Consider the following 16,882-nt stretch of genomic DNA (forward strand, 5'->3'; position numbering starts at 1 on the left):
CCAAATTGCCTTTAAAAAAAAAAAAAAAAGAATATTGCTTTGTCATCCATTCTGAATGACTAAGAGAGCAATGATGCCATTAATTGGGACAGGAATTAGAGGAGAATGTGCAAGTTTGGGGGGAAGATGAAGTCAGCTCTTGGTGGTCACTTAGTATGTGCCTGTTGTGTGCTGGTGTGGGAGGTGATTTCTTCCCACCAATACTAAGCCTCACAAGGCAAGTGTCTTTGTTTTAGCTCCTTCGCAGGTGAGTTAATAGGCTTGAGGCAGGGAGGTGACCCCAGGCCTATCCACCCCAGTGTACTATCTCTGATGATAGGCCACGGGCAGGTGGGTGGGGTGGAGCTCGGAAGGTGAGAGTCAGAGGAGCAGAGATTCCAGAACTGAGATCCTGGCAAAGCCACAGGCATCACTAGGCCCCCAGAAAGGGTGAAAGAGAAAGAGGAGGACAGCTGATGGCAAGCTCTGGAAGGAGACCTACACTTACAACATTCCCCCTACTACGGGAGCTGCTGCCATCTGAGCTCCTTCTGGAGAATCGTCCACCTCAATGTCCCCAAATTAAAATTGGCCCTACTTAGCACCTGCCCAGCAGCTGACTCTGGGGCCTCCACAGCCACAAGTGGTTGAGGAGTCCACAAGGAGAGGAGCCAGCTCAAAGTGACCTCATTCTAAATCAGGCCGGCTCCACAGATCCCTGTCAACACTCACGATGGCACTTGGCTGTGAGGAGCCAGCCGGGAGGAGAGGTACACACTGCACTCCTCTGGAAAAGAGCAGGAGCATCTCAGCAGAAGCAAAGATACAAGCCAAGCTGAGCCAGCTCAGGAAGGTGCAAAACGGGGCAAGGCTTCCTGGCAGATTCAATTTGCTGGGTTAGGTTTGGGGTGATGGGCGCTCTGCGAGTCTCAAACCCAGTGAAAAACTGTACAGGTTTCAATGAGGAGGCCACTTCCCTAGCTCTAATTAAGAGAAGCATCTAGAAGGAAGTAACCAGAGGCTTCTGCCAATTGATCTGGAGACTGGGAAAAGGTCCCATGGTTATTAATAACCCCTGTGTTCTGGGAACTGATTTCATGCACCAGACAAAGGCATTAAAAAGTTGCTGTTGAAGGCAGAGTAGTTTCAGGAAAAGGTCCACTTCCTGTTCTCCCAATAAAGGAGCATTTTTCTCCAAGGGAATGCTTACAGCTGATTGGTCTCTTGACAAATCAGGAGAGCTAGGAGTTGTGTGGTTGATTGGCACACTTTTACAACCACTTAGTTTCCATAGTGTAGTTTCTGTGGGCGACCCCCATGTCAGTCTACTCTGAGAGTGGGGGTGAAAATAGGTTCTTATGTGGCTTTGGGGAGACAGACGTGAGGAAGGAGCCACTCAGGGCCTGAGGCCTTAGCAGCACATCGTACTGGAATCCTGGAAGATAACAACTACGCTAATTAATCCTTGCAAAGTTAGTGCAATGAACTTCACCTTGTCCAAGAGTTGCAGTAATGTTAGCCACACCGCTGCTGTTTTGAATGTCTAGGCCCACTCAAGAAGAGGCTACAGAGAAATAGATTAGACACCTGAGAAAGAGTCAAAGAAACATAGTTTCCTATGGAAACAGTGTTAGAAAAAGTCAATTCCTTTCACTTACTAAACTATGAGCAACTTGAGGGGAAGGGTCGGTGGTCCCAGAGGATTTACTATATGGTTTTAGCCGAGGAGACAGAAACTATTTCTTTGCCTTGCCCTTTTCCCCTCCACTGGTGGGGTCCCCACACCCCAAAGCAGGATCAGGAGCAGCTCTTGGGCAGAACAAGAGTTTCCTTCTAGTCCTGTGACTTGGTCACTGTCCAATGCTGGCCGAGTCTCCATTTCCTCTATGTGCTCAGGGTGCTCAGCACATTCAAAGGTAAATTTTCTTTATCCCTTTCATGCAGCCCCTATGTCTACTGATGTGAAAGTAGGCCAGAGGTTTTCTAACTATCTCTCAAAGCTGTCCACCTAGGTTAGTACAAAAGCCACTTAACCAGTCTTTTGTCCCTTTCAACCCATTTTCCTTCCTGCAGGAAGAATGGTTTTATTAAAACACAATCTGAGATAGCTAACATTAAAAAGACCGACATATCAGTGTTGGTGTAGATATGGAAGAACTGAAACTCTCCTACATTTTGGGTGGGAATGCAAAATGTTTCATCCACTTTGGAAAAGAGTTTGGCAGTTTCTTGAAGGTTAAACATACACTGCCATATAACCCAGCAATCCCACTTCTTACCCAAGAGAAATGAAACATGTCCTCACAAAGACTCATCCTTGTTTTTCATAGAAGTTTTATTTATAATAGTCAAACACTAGAAACAACTCAGATATCCATCAACTGGTGAACAAATTATAGTAGTTTATACAAGGGAATACCACTTAGTAATTAAGTGAAATGAATTACTGATACACACAACTCAAGAAATAAAACTCAAAAGCATTATGCTACCTGAGAAGTGAGACACAGAAGACTACATAATATATTATTTCATTTATATGAAATTATATATTTCAGAAAGCTGATCAGCAGTTGCTCAGGGCCAGGAGTGGGGGAAGGGAGTTGATTGCAAAGGGGCACGAGAGAACTTTTTGGAGTGATGGATGTTTTACAACTGTACATATTTGTTGAAACTCATTGATTTTTTTAGATTTAAAATTGCTAAAATTTGCTGCATATAAATACCTGAATAAAATTGATTTTTAAAATAAATAAAAGCATATAATAATGAAAAAAACCCACGATCTGAGGTCAAAACTCTGGAAAACAGATTACAGAAATGATAAGAGGATTGCACAATGTGGAGACTCAGACTGGGAGATCTGTTGGGAAAGTGTTCCATCCAATGCAAGGCTGTGATCGGCACCGTTCAGGAGAGGCAGCCCAGTGTTGTGATTCTGAAAGTTGGGTGCACATCATGGTATCTTAGGGAGTGTGGCAAAATACAAGGACCAAGTCCTCTCCTATTTTGGGAGCTTGGGCCTCTGTTCTTTTTAGTAGGCTCTAGACATATTAGACTTCACTTATTTCCTCAAAGCCATCCTGCTTGTTCCTCCTCAGAGCTTTGCACATTTTTCTTTCCTCTCCTGGAGTCCTTGAGCACCTTTCTAACCTCCAGGATTTGGTTAAGTCTGCCTGTTATATGCCCATGGGTTAGTGTACTTGCCTTTCATAACCCATGTTATTTACATAATTGCTTGTGTGGTGTCTGTATTCTTCCCTGTGAGGCCTGGACACCAATGCTTGGAATGTGCCCAACAAGCTGTTAATATATCTGTTCTTTGATCAAGGTCCTAAAGAGATGCCTAGGGAGTTCATGGAGGTTGAGGTCAAAACTCTGGCCTAGTGAATAGAGCTAAGTCAGCCCTCTCCTTTCAAAACCAGTGCAGCTGCACATTTAGGCTAGTCTTCTCAGTAACGACACCTGTGAGTAATGGATCTCTTGGTAAATTAAGCTTTGAGACAAATCTAGGCATGGGGTTTGTCTTCCAAAGGGTAGGGTTTTCTCCTTGGGTTTTGACTTGGGCCCACAGGATTTATCCCCAGTTATGGCCTTCAGATGAGACCATGAGTGCAAAAGTTTAAGCTCTGACCCTCCAGCCTATAATTCTTTGTGAAAATGAGAGGCAGAAATTAAAACTATGATGAGCTATCTCTAAACATCCACTAGAATGGCCAAAATTAAAAAGGCTCACTGTACCAACTATTGGCAAGGATGTGGAGCAACTGGCAATCTCATCTATGTATTGCTATTGGAAAGATAAAACGGTTTGGCATGGTCCTATATAGTTAAAATGCACTTGTATAACCTGGAGATCCCACTCCTAGGTATTTACCCAAGAGAAATGAAAACACATGATCAATAAAAGCCTTGTACGTGAATATTTAGAGCAGCTTTATTAATGAGAGTATAAACTGGAAACAGCTCAAATGCCCATCAGCTGGTGAAGGGATAAACTGTACTTCATTCACACAGCGGGACACTACACAGTAATAAAAAGGACAAACTACTGGTACATGAATGATCGTGAACAAATTAAGTTCTATGAAATAAACATAAAAATCAGTGCATGTTCTGTGATCCATCCATATGAAATTACAGCACAGGAAACCTCTGGGGTCAGAAATGAGATCAGTGGTTGCTGGGAAGCAGGGGTGCGGGATGAGGGAATTTCGGGGTGATGGAAATATTTTGTATCTTGACTGGTGGTTACACAAATGTATACATTTGTCCAAACTCATTCAACTGCATGCTTAAAATTAAAAATAAAAAATTATAATTTTATTGTTTGTAAATTATATCTTAATAAAGCTAACTTTTAAAGATGAGGGATAAAGACAGTAAGTGCTTTTAGAATACCAAGAAGGGGAAAATCAATTTACAGTTTTGTTCCTCATTGAAATTTAAAATTTTGCCATTCCTTCATTTATGCGGTTGGAGGTGACAGAAAGTAGACAGAACGTAGAGTTTGGGGGCCAACAGACTCAGAGAATGCTCTCCTGCCTACGTACAAGTTCTGTGACCTCGAGCTAGTTACTTAGCCTGTCTGAGCTTAAGTTTGCTTGTCTGCGTGGTAGTTTTCCATTAGAAAAATAAAATAAAACTCATACTCACACATACACGTTTTATTGATCCGTATGTGAGATAAATGTTAAAAGCTTCTCCCAGTACTGTACCTGGTACATAGTTTAAATAATGTCAACTTCCCCAGCAACAAGTGCCATAAATAAAGTGGCATTTAAGTCTGTTTTGTTCCTGAATAACACATGGGAAACTTCAAATCACTGGAAAGCAGAACCAATTTTTAATCTTCCTTGAAAACACAACTTTTGGGAGGAAAAACAAATGAAAACTTTGCCACTGGGCCTGTGTTGTTTGCTTAAAGAATCTGCCTGCTGAATGAATATGAGGTCATAATAATATTGGAGAAAAGCCTTGCTTACTGACACATGTATCATCTGAAGAGAACAATTAATTGCAACCCCCACCCTCTGCACAAGTAACTCTTAAGTCCTTTCACTCCCAAGCTGTTGAAATGAAGGGTCAACATCCCCTCTGGTTAATTCTTCACTGACACATACCTGGTCAGTGATTTGTTGCCCATTTTTCCATGTAGCAGGCAGCTGTGGGTAATGTTTAGCCAGAAAAAGAGAGGCTAAATTATGCAAGACATGTTTACAATGTAAATGGCATGGGAGGTCGGGGGTGAGGGTAGAAACCGCCCCCTACTAGTCGCACTGGGGTGGCAATAGTATGTAGCGGCTTCCTTGAATTTTACTAGCAGAACAGGTGCCAACCACCATCCTCAGGCTTGAGAGCCCTTGCTGTCAGCTTTTTGAGACTTTTGGAAGCGCTGTTTGAAGGCAGCAACACCTGCTAACAGAAGGACAGGCAGGCAGAGTGAACTTTCTGTTTCCTGAGTTCACTGAGCTGAGAGGCACGTTCTCCAGCCACAGCAGCCCCTGCACGCAGCCAGCCACGACAGGTGGGCGGGACCAGAGCTCTTGGCAGCTCTCGCCTGTCCCGGCACGGCTCTCCACCTCCTCCCTGATAGTATAACTTCCAATGCTGTTTTTTTAATAATATGATTTTACTCCTTTAAGCCTACAACTGTTTCAAGTCTGCCAGTTTGGGAAAATCTGTTGCTTGTATTAGTCAGTACAGTTTTGGTTGTCTGTGGTAGAAACCTAATTCGAACTGATTTAAGGGAGGAAAAAAGGAAATTATTGGACATCTTACTGAAAAGTCCAGGGGATGTTGGACTTGGCTGGAGCAAGGGATTCAAATAGGTGTGTCTGGAATCCATTTCCTTCAACCTTTTTACTCAGCTTTCTTTTGGGTTGGCTTTATTTTCAGGTTAGAGTTCCCTGTGGTATAAATGGGCCACCAGCAGCTGCAGGATCATAGGCTGGTGGTCTATAGGCCCCGGGGAAAGACTGCCTATTCCCAATTGTTCTAGGGAAGCTGCTCAATTTCTGTAACATGGCCGGCCCTGGGCTGGAGCCCGTGGCCACCTGCAAGACCTCAGGCTGTCACTCTACTCAAATTATGTGGGTTGATAGTGGGGAGAGGTGGTAACCTCAAGGAAAACCAGGTAGGCTAATGCACAGGGGAAGGATGCTGGGCAAGCAAAACCCTACAGTCATCTTCTTATTTCTTAGTAGTTGTTTCTCACGCATGTTGTTCTGAATCCTAGGTCCTCCCTAACCCCACGGTGGCATCATATAATTCCCTCCTTTGCTTTACTCCTTCTCAGTTAGCTAATTGAGCATTTCTTCCACTTATACTGTCGCTAGTCACCCATTCACTTAGTGAGCATTCCTGAGTACCTATTCTGTGCTGTCAATGCTGAGTGTGGGAGAGGGAGTGAGGGTGTGCATAAAGCTGAACAAGACCCAGTCCCAGTAAAAGAGGCGAGTAAACAGTCACTACAGTGGGATGTCTTCTGGTTCCTGGCAGCTCGGGAACACTTTTTTGTGTTCCCAGTAATGTACCTCAGAATGGCTCTCTGGATGTTAGACTCTGATCTGTGATTGGGGGAGACCCGAGTGGATGGGTGTGGTCATGAAAAACAAGGTTTTACTCCACGCTAGAGGAGGGCACAGACTTCTCAGGCTCTCTTGGTCTTAGAGGTCCCCTTCCCCAGGGCAAGAAGGACCTCAGAGATTGGCTAACTCAGTGCCTTCTTTCCCTGATCTAAATACCCAAGCTCAGTGAGCAAGGGGAAGGGGCTGGACCATGGCAAGCCAGCAAGTTCCTGCATGGCCAGAAAAGAACCCAGATCCCTGACTTCCTCCCCAGGTCTCTAGGCTGCCACCAGCACTGGGATCCAGGCTTTATGTAATGTATGTCATTTTCATTTCCTGGGAGGGAAAAATTAATCAAATGAGAAAAGAAATAAAAGGCAAATATTTTGGAATATTTTTTCCAAAAAAAGAAGATGAGTTACTGAAGGTGAGTTATTTCTACAGTACAAAAAGAAGAAATAAGAAAATAATAAATAGCTAATATTGATTGGAAAAAATAGTATGCTGAGAGCTAAGATAAGAGATAAGGAAAAGCAGGGAGCTGTGGGGCACACGGAAGGGGCACTTGTAGCAGCGTAAGTGCTCAGCATAGATAGTTTGCAGGTGGCTCTATCATAGTTCATTGAATCTGAGACAACCGTGGATTGTAAAACCACCAGAGAAAGAAAGCACTCTGTCCATGAAACTCTGGTCCACCACTGATGAATGTCTGTGATCAAATTTGTGGCATGTATATAGAACTACCAAAGGAAGAGTAAGAAGAATAAGGGCCAAAGACACAAATAGGAGGAACCATTTATGTTATATGTTTGGATACTAAGCATCACAGAAGTTTGAGACAGACTTCCTAATGATCAACAACAAAATTATGGTCTTCTAGGAACCTGGGTCCTCATTGCCTTGTTTCCTTTTTCTTTATCTTTCCATGACTGTCTCAGATACATAATTATGAATTAGAGGAATGATGCTTTCAGACAAGTCAGCAGCACAAATATGCTTGAAGGAAAATGAAAAAGAACATCCTATAGGACAGTGTCAGATTTTTCTAAAGCAAAGCAAAAATGAAGAATGAAACTGATTTGGAACTTCCAGAAGTTTCAGTGCTGAACATTTCTTACTCTAAAAAGAAATAAAAATGTAATGAGGAGAAAGATGTTGGAGCTAGACTCCAATCCTGACTCCATCTTAAAGCCAGAGTCCCTAAGTAGAATTAATGTGCCAAAGAATAATAAGGGCAGCTGGAGAACAGCTGGAGGGCTCCATGCTTCCTACTCTTGCCCTACAGTATGAGAGGTGTCGAGATATTCGATGAGGGAACTGCTTTAGACTGCTTTTGACTCTTCTATCATTACTTAATTGTTTAAATCAAAACATAATAAATTGTTTAAATTAAAAGGATAATTAGAGAATCTCAGGGCTGGAAAGAAGCTTAAATACCCTTTTCAAGGTCACTGCTATGTTGCTAAATCCAGTGGTGCATCCTCGGCCTTCATCCCACTTGACCTTGATCACACTCTCTTTGCTTGACTTCCCCCTTCCCTCCACCTTGGCTTTCCTCGCACCTCACTATTTCTCCTTCTTTTGCTAGTTCCTGCTCATTGTCCCAGCCTCTAAGCATTAGAGTGCTCCAGGGCAGGCACTCTTTGGGAGCTCATTTATTCTCATGTCTATAACCTGAATTTATGTCTCCAGCTCAGAACTCTCCTCTGAACTTCAAACCTGTGTCTCCAGCTGCACGCTTGATCTCCACCTGGATGTCAAACAGGCATCTCGAGCTTACCATGTCTAAAACATAACTCCTGATCTCCACTCTTCCTTCAAACATCTTCCCACAGTCTTCCTCATTCTCAGTAAATACACGTTTTTTCTTCTGGTTGCTCAAGTCCAAATCCTTGGTGTCAAACTTGACTCCTCCTTTTTTTTTTTTTTTTTTTCCACACCCTCATCAAAATTATGAGCAAATTTTATTGGCCACCTTCAAAATATATCTGGAATGTGAGTGCCTCTCACCTCCTTTGCTGCTATCACCCTAGTCCAACCATGGATGACTGCAATAGCATCAACTTCCTCCTGAGTGTCTTTATATTCTGCTCTCAGTACAGCAGCCCTAGTGATCCTTTTAAAATGTATATCGACCAATGCTCCCCAACTCAATGTTTACAAAGGCCTCCATGGTTTTGCCCCACCTGGCATCTCTTTACTTTCCCTCTTTGCTGAAGCCCTCATCTCCTACTAATTCCCTCCTTGTCAACTCTGCTCCAGCTACATTGGTCTCCTTGCTGTTTCTAGAATAACCACACCTACTCTCACCTCTGGGCCTTTGCACATGCTGTTCCCTCTACCTGGAAAATTTTTCTGCCAAGATCTCTGCATGGTTCCTCCTGCCTTCCCTTAAGAGATTGCTGACCACCCCTTTAAAATGGCAATCCCACTGCCACCCCTAGAAATCTCTGTTCTCTTTTTTTGTTTTATTTTTCTTCACAGCATTTACCACTTTCTGCCATAACATATATTTTTCTTATTTTTTTGATAATTTTTTGTCTCATAGTACTAGAATGTAGGCTTCTTAAAGACAGAAAATTTGCTGGTTTTGTTCACTGCTAACCCCCAGTGCCTAACACTCATGAATGTGTTTTGAATGGATTAATTAATGAAACAAACATGATGTGCCAGTATTATCTCAATCACTGGGGATATGATTACGAAGAAGACAAAGTTCTTGCCCTTAGAAATATGGGTACTTGGGGTGGGCTGGGGACAGACAATAATTAGAAAACAGATAATGAAGGGGGAAACCAACAGGGCCTCTTTATTCAAGTGATGTGACAGCAAATGCTTCCTGAGGAGGCAGGATCCCCAGGAAGTGAGACTTTGGAGATCAGCTGGTGCTGGCGCTGAGGTGGGAGAGCCCTTTGCTATGGGGTGACATGCCCATGGGCTGGAACAGAGTGCACAATGTGTGGACAGAGACTGCTTTCTCGCTCAATACATTTTAGAACCATTTGGATTTTTGTACCTTTGTATGTATTCCCTATTCAGGCAATTATTATTATTATTTTTTTAAAGAGGAAAATTCACCAGGAAATCATAAATAATGAGTTAGATGAGTAAGCTATGTCTTTATATGCCTGGTTCTACATTAACATCAAATCAGATAACTGGCTAAGTGCAAATTTGCAACGTGGGAAAGAGTTATACAATTTGCATTCACTAAACTACTTGTTTGCAGTTTTTATTATACCAGGCTTGCATCAGCAGTGATATTTTTTTAAAGCTAATGAGAAAAAAAGCTGCAATATTTATCATCTATCTGTTAAATCAGAAATAGAAGAAAAATAGACACATTCCTGCAGAAAAAAAAAAAATCACCAATGATTGGACTGTATGAATGCCAAAAAATATCTGAATAATTTCTCTTTGAACAGATAATTAGGATGTTTTCATGGTTCCTTTTGCAAAAGTCTTGCTTCCCCGCAAACCAATGCTCTAACACTTGCCTTTGGAACACTCAAACCACAGAAGAACCTGTGAATGAAGCTGCTAGAGGACAATAGCATTCATTACTCATGGCACATTTGCTATGGAAACTATGTTTGGCAAGTATCAAATGTCTGAATTTCTTTCCTGGCATCCTAAGGTTGACAGCATTTATTTATAACAGGGGAGATTCTAAAATTGGCCACTTAGGTGAGTGACATCAGAAGCATGGTGGTGTGAGAGATCCCCCAGATCGCTCCCCTTGAAATAACAATAAGCTTAACACCTAAAACTCAACAAATAACAGCCAACCTGCACACAAACACATCTGAGCAAGTGATCTGCATACAAGAGCTTTCAGAGGTCAGAACTGCGGGAGTCAGGTGGTAGATTCAGAGGAACAAACCAGCTGCCTCTCTCAGCTGGAGCTCTCTGCAGAAGGAGGGGGAGGAGAAGTTGCAGCCAGTTCCCCCAACAGCCTGCCAGAGGAATCTATGCGCTCCAAACAGCAGAGTCCAGGGATCAGGGCAGAAAGGGGAGTGGGAACTAACTGCAGAAAGGCAACAGCTGGTTCTTAGCAGCCATGGTTGCGAAGTGTTAGGCTGAGACACGGAGATAACAGCAACTCCCATCCACCAACCCAGAGGGCACCCCTCCCCCCTTGCTCCAGCCATATCCTCCAAGACCGAATACCTCAGAGCCCCTGGGAAGTATCAGCAAATGCTACTAAAGCTGTCGCTAACACTGACAGGAACTGAGACCCAGGGCAGTGATCACGACTGAATATTTGTAAGGAAAAAAAAAGGGGTTATTAAGTCTCAAAGCAGGGATCCAAGAGGCTTGGAGGCCACCTACCAGATCGAAAGAAAAAGACTTTCTTAGCAACGGGCTAAAGAGACGCCTCTATAAAATAAATCTTCTTTCTGAAACAAAAACAAAAACAGGAAGAATACGCTCCCATCAATGCCCAGGCAGAGAAATAATCCTTCGAACACCATGAACAACCAAAGTGACAAGGCAGCTCAGAAAGAAAGAGGACAATCTTCAGAAAATAAGTTTAAAGACATAGAAATATGCGACTTAAATGACAGAAAATTCAGGATGTACTTCTGAAAAACTCGATAAGATCTGAAATAATTCAGATCAACAATTCCAGGTGTTGAGAAAAAAAGTAGATTGACAGAATGAGCTTTTAGCAAGGAGATTGAAACCCTAAAAAAGAACCAAATAGAACTTCTGGAGATGAATAACACACTAAAAAGGATGAAGAATAAAATAGTAAGCTTAGAAAACAGAGCTGACCAAAAGGAGGAAAGGATCAGTGATATCGAAGACAGAAATCTAGAAATAAATCAGAAGAAGAGAGAGACCAAAGAATGAAAAATAATGAAAGAGAAATACAAGAACTAGCTGATAACACCAGGAAACATGGAATAATGGGTATTCCAGAAGGAGATTAAAGAAGAAGGAATCAGAGAGCATTTTCAGACAAATAGTTGATGAGAATTTTCCAAATCTAAGGAATGAACTAGAGCTTCAAATCCAAGAAGCTAATAGAATGTCCAACTTGAAAAAGGCCTTCTTCAAGATACATTATATTAAAATTATCAAAAAATAATGATAAAAATAAGAATTCTCGAGGCTGCTAGGGAAAAGAAGACAGTACCCTATAAAAGAAAACTCACCAAACTATCTTTGGACTTCTTAGCACAAACATTACAAGCAAGAAAAGAGTGGAACTAAATATTCAAACTATTAAATGAAAGGAATTACCAGCAAAGATCTCCTTTATATATGAAGGAGAAATAAAGACCTTTCTAGACATACAAAAGTTGGAGGAATTTTCTGCTATGAGACCTGAATTACAGAAAATACTGAAAGGGGTCAGCACATCTGAAACAAAATGATAACAACAACAAAAAAAATACATAACTATGAGTAAGGCGACTAGCAGGCAGACAGAAACAGAGTAGCGCAATCCTTATTAAGAACAGAGCATTATAAGCTTCAACAATAAGAAGAGAATTGCTATTGCAAGATAGAAATGAATGTTTAGCATACATAGAGGTAATCTGGGACAACAATAACAGTAAAGGGGAAGAATCAAAGATCTAAATTTGCAAAGGGGAATGGAGATAAGGCAGACACAGAAGAAAATGGACTACTTTATGTATGTATGTATGTATACATATATGTATACACACACACATATATCCATTTTTTCTTAATGGCACCATATTCTTAATGGTAGCCACGTGGCAAAGATCCAGCACTGAAGTACATAACATAAAAGAAGAAGAACCAGAAGGAAAATCCACAAAACCCAACCAAATTAAAAAAACAGACAGACATGCAAGGACAAGGAAACAATGGAAACACAGAGCTACCAGAAAGCAAAAGATAAAATGGCTATAGGAAAACCTCATATTTCAATGATCACCCTAAATGTAAATGGACTAAACTCACCAATAAAAAGCCACAGAGTTGCAGATTGGATCAAAAAACAAAACCAACCATATGCTGCCTCCAGGAGACATATCTCAGTTCCAAAGACAAATAAAGACTCAAAGTGAAAGGTGGAAAATGATATTTCAAGAAAATGGCATTCAGAGAAAAGTGGGAGTAGCAGTGCTAATATCGGGTGCAATAAACTTTGAAATAAAAAAGGTAAAGAAAGATACTGAGGGACATTTCATGATGACAAAGGGAGTCATACATCAAGAAGACATAACACTTATTAATATCTATGCTCCCAATCAGGGAGCTCCGAAATATATAAAGCAATTACTAACAGAACTAAAGAGAGAAACAGACCGAAACACTATCATAGTAATGGACCTAAATACCACACTGTCAGATATGGACAGATCATCCAAACAGAAAATCAATAAGGAAATAACATTTTTAAATGAAACTTTAGACCAACTGGACATAATTGACATTTACAGAGCCTTTCATCCCAAAACAGTTGCTTACACCTTCTTCTCTAGTGCGCATGGAACATTCTCAAAGATTGACGACATACTGGGACACAGAAATGCCTCAACAAATATAAGAGGGTTGAAATTATACCAACCATATTCTCTGATCATAATGTTTTGAAGCTGGATATCAGCTGCAAAAGGAAAGCGGGAAGAACCACAAATACATGGAGATTAAACAACATGTTACTGAAGAATAACTGGGTCAGAGAAGAAATAAAAAGAGATATCAAGAGATATATAGAAATGAATGACAATGAGAGTACAATACATCAAAACTTTTGAGACATGGCAAAAGCAGTAATAAGAAGGAAGTTCATATCATTACAGGCCTATCTCAAAAAACAAGAATAAGCCCAAATAAACATCTTAACACTTTACTAAACTAGAAAGGAAGAACAAATGAAGCCTAAAATCAGCAGAATTAAATGAAATTGAGAACCAAACAACAATAGAAAAAAATTAAATGCAACAAAGAGAAGGTTAATAAAATTGACAAACCCCTGGCTAGATTCACTAAAGAAAAAAGAGAAAGGACACAAATAAACAAAATCAGGAATGAAAGAGGGGAAATTACAACGAACATTGCAGAAATACAAAGAATCATGCAAGAATACTATGAAAAATTATATAACACCAAATTTAATAACCTAGAAGAAATGGTCAAGTTCTTAGAAATATACAACCTTCCTAGACTGAATCAAGAAGAACTGGAAAATCTAAATAGACTGATCAGCAGTATGGAAATTGAAACAATCATCAAAAACCTACCAAAAGGTAAAAGTCCAGGACCAGATGGCTTCACTAGTGATTTCTACTAAACATTCAAAGAAGATTCAACACCTATTCTCCTCAAACTCTTCCAAAATATCAAAGAGGAGGCAATACTTCCCAACACATTTTATGAGGCCAATATTATTCTGATACCAAAACCTGGTATCAGATAACACAAAAAAAGAAAACTATAGACTAATATCTCTCATGAGCACAGATGCAAAAATCCTAAATAAGATATTAGCAAACCAAATACAGCAACATATTAAAAAGATAATACACCTTGATCAAGTGGATTTCATCCTAGGGGCTCAGGAATGGTTTAATACACACAAATTGATAAATGTGATATACCACTTAAACAAAATAAAGAATAAGATTCATATGATCATATCAATAGTTGCAGAAAAAGCCTTTGACAAGATACAGCACCCATTTATGATCAAAACACTTAAAAAATAGGTGTAGAAGGAAAGTAACTTAACATAATAAAGACCATCTATGACAAACCCTCAGCCAACATTATACTTAATGGTGAAAAACTAAAAACCTTTCCTCTAAGATCAGGAACAAGACAAGACTGTCTGCTATCACCACTGTTATTTAATATAATGTTGGAGGTCCAAGCGAGTGCAATCAAGCAAGAGAAAGATATAAAAGGTATCCAAATAGGAAATGAAGAAGTTGAACTGTCACAATTTGCAGATGACATGATTCTCTATATAGAAAACCTTAAAAACTCCACAAGAACACTATTAGAAATAATAAGCAATAAAGAAAAGACTCAGGATACAAAATCAATCTTCAAAAATTCATAATGTTCCTATACTCTAATAATGAATTTTCAGAAGAAGAAGTGGAAAAAATAATTCCTTTTGCAATTGCAAGAAAAACAATAAAATACCTAGGAATAAGCTCAATGAAACATGTGAAGGACCTACATAATGAAAACTATAAGACCCTATTAAAAAAAATCGAAGAAGACACAAAGAAATGGAAAGATATCCTGTGTTCTTAGATTGGAAGAAACAACATAGTTAAAATGATCATATCACCTAAAGCATTATACAGATTTAATGCAATCTCCATTAAAATCCCAGTGGCATGTTTTAAAGAAATAGAACAAAAAATCATCAGATTTGTAAGGAAGCACAAAAGACCCCGAATTACCAAAGCTTCCTGAGAAAAAACAACAAGGCTGGAGGCATCACTCTGCCTGTCTTCAAATTATTCTACAAAGTGACAATAATCAAAATGGCGTGGTATTGGCAGCAAAGCAGGTACACAGACCAGTGGAACAGAAATAAGAGTCCAGAGTAACAACCCTCATTTATATGGGCAAATAATTTTTGACAAAAGAGTCAAAAACATATAATGGAGAAAGGAAAGTCTCTTTCAATAAATGGTTCTGGGAAAACTGGAAAGCCACCTGCAAAAGATTGAAACTAGACTGTTGTCTATCACAATACACCAAAATTAACCCAGAATGGATTAAGGACCTGAATATAAGACCTGAAACAATAAATTGCATAGAAGAAACCATAGGAACTAAACTCAAGGACCTTGGACTTAAAGAGGATTTTATGAATTTGACCTCAAAAGCAAGGGAAATAAAAGCAAAAATAAATGAATGGGACTATATCAAACTAAAAAGTTTCTGCACAGCATAAGAAACCATCCGAATGGGAAAATGTATTTGCAAGCAGGGCCTCCGATAAGGGCCTAATATCCAAAATATATCCAAAATATCCAAAAGAACTCATACAATTCAATAACAACAAAAAAACAAACAATTCAATTAAAAAATGGGCAGAAGACCTGAACAGACATTTCTCCAAAGAAGACATACAAATGGCCAACAAACATAGGAAAGGATGGTCAACATCACTAGTTATTAGGGAAACACAAATCAAAACCACAATGAGATACCATCTCACACCTGCTAGAATAGCTATAATCAACAAGACAAGTAATAACAAATGTTGGAGAGGATGTGGCGAAAAAAGAACCCTCATACACTACTAGTGGGACTGGAAATTGGTACAGCCTCTATGGAAAACAGTATGGAGGTTCCTCAAAAAACTAAGAATTGATCTACCATATGATCCGGCAATCCCTCGGATGGGTATTTACTCCAAAGACATAAAAACTCATATCCGAAAAGATATTTGCACACTGATGTTCATGGCAGCATTATTCGCGGTGGCCAGGACCTGGATGCAAACGAAGTGTCCTACGATAGATGATTGGCTAAAGAAGCTGTGGTACATATATGCAATAGAATATTACTCAGCCATCAGAAGAGATGAAATACTGCCATTTGTGACATGAATGGACCTTGAGATAATCATGCTAAGCAAAATAAGCCAGACAAAAAAGTTGAAAACCACATGATATCTCTTATATGTGGGATATAAATCTAAAAGCAACAAATGAGCAGGACAAACAGAGATTTATGGACATGGACTATAGACTAGTGGTTACCAGAGGGTGGTGGGGGGGAAGGAGGTAGATGGAGTAAAAAGGGTCAAATATGTGGTGACAGAAAGAAATCTAACTATAACGCAATATAAATACAACTTACTATTTAATTGTACACTTGAAATACTGAATTTTGTAAACCGATGTCACCATAATAAAAAAAAGTTAAAAAGTAAAAAAATAATAATAAAAAAATAAAATAAAATTGACTACTTAGCACGAAAAAGTAACTTCCATAATACCACTGCTAATTCATTTCCTTTTTTCTGTTAGTACAAATAGAAACAGAGCTGGCCACTGAGATACGTGGTAAGCAATTTAATTATAAAACAAATCGGTTACTGGAACTGGAGAAATTTGTAGACAGGTATGTGAAACATTCTATAATTGGATCAATGGGACCTTAACACCTGACCCAAGTTAAGCCCTAACTTCCCAGCTATGGGTTGGTTGGTTTGTTTGTTTTTGAAAGAAAAAAGGTCAGAACTATATTGCCAAGATATAACTCGAAAAATAATTCTAAAATGTTGAAATTCACTAATCGAAGTAGGAAAATGTCTCAAATTCTAAGTCTAGTGTTTTATGTTGTGCATATAATTCAGCCCTCATGAGTAAAAAATA

The sequence above is a fragment of the Pteropus vampyrus genome, unplaced genomic scaffold (assembly GCF_000151845.1).
Source record: "Pteropus vampyrus isolate Shadow unplaced genomic scaffold, Pvam_2.0 Scaffold87, whole genome shotgun sequence".
Classification (NCBI taxonomy): domain Eukaryota; kingdom Metazoa; phylum Chordata; class Mammalia; order Chiroptera; family Pteropodidae; genus Pteropus; species Pteropus vampyrus.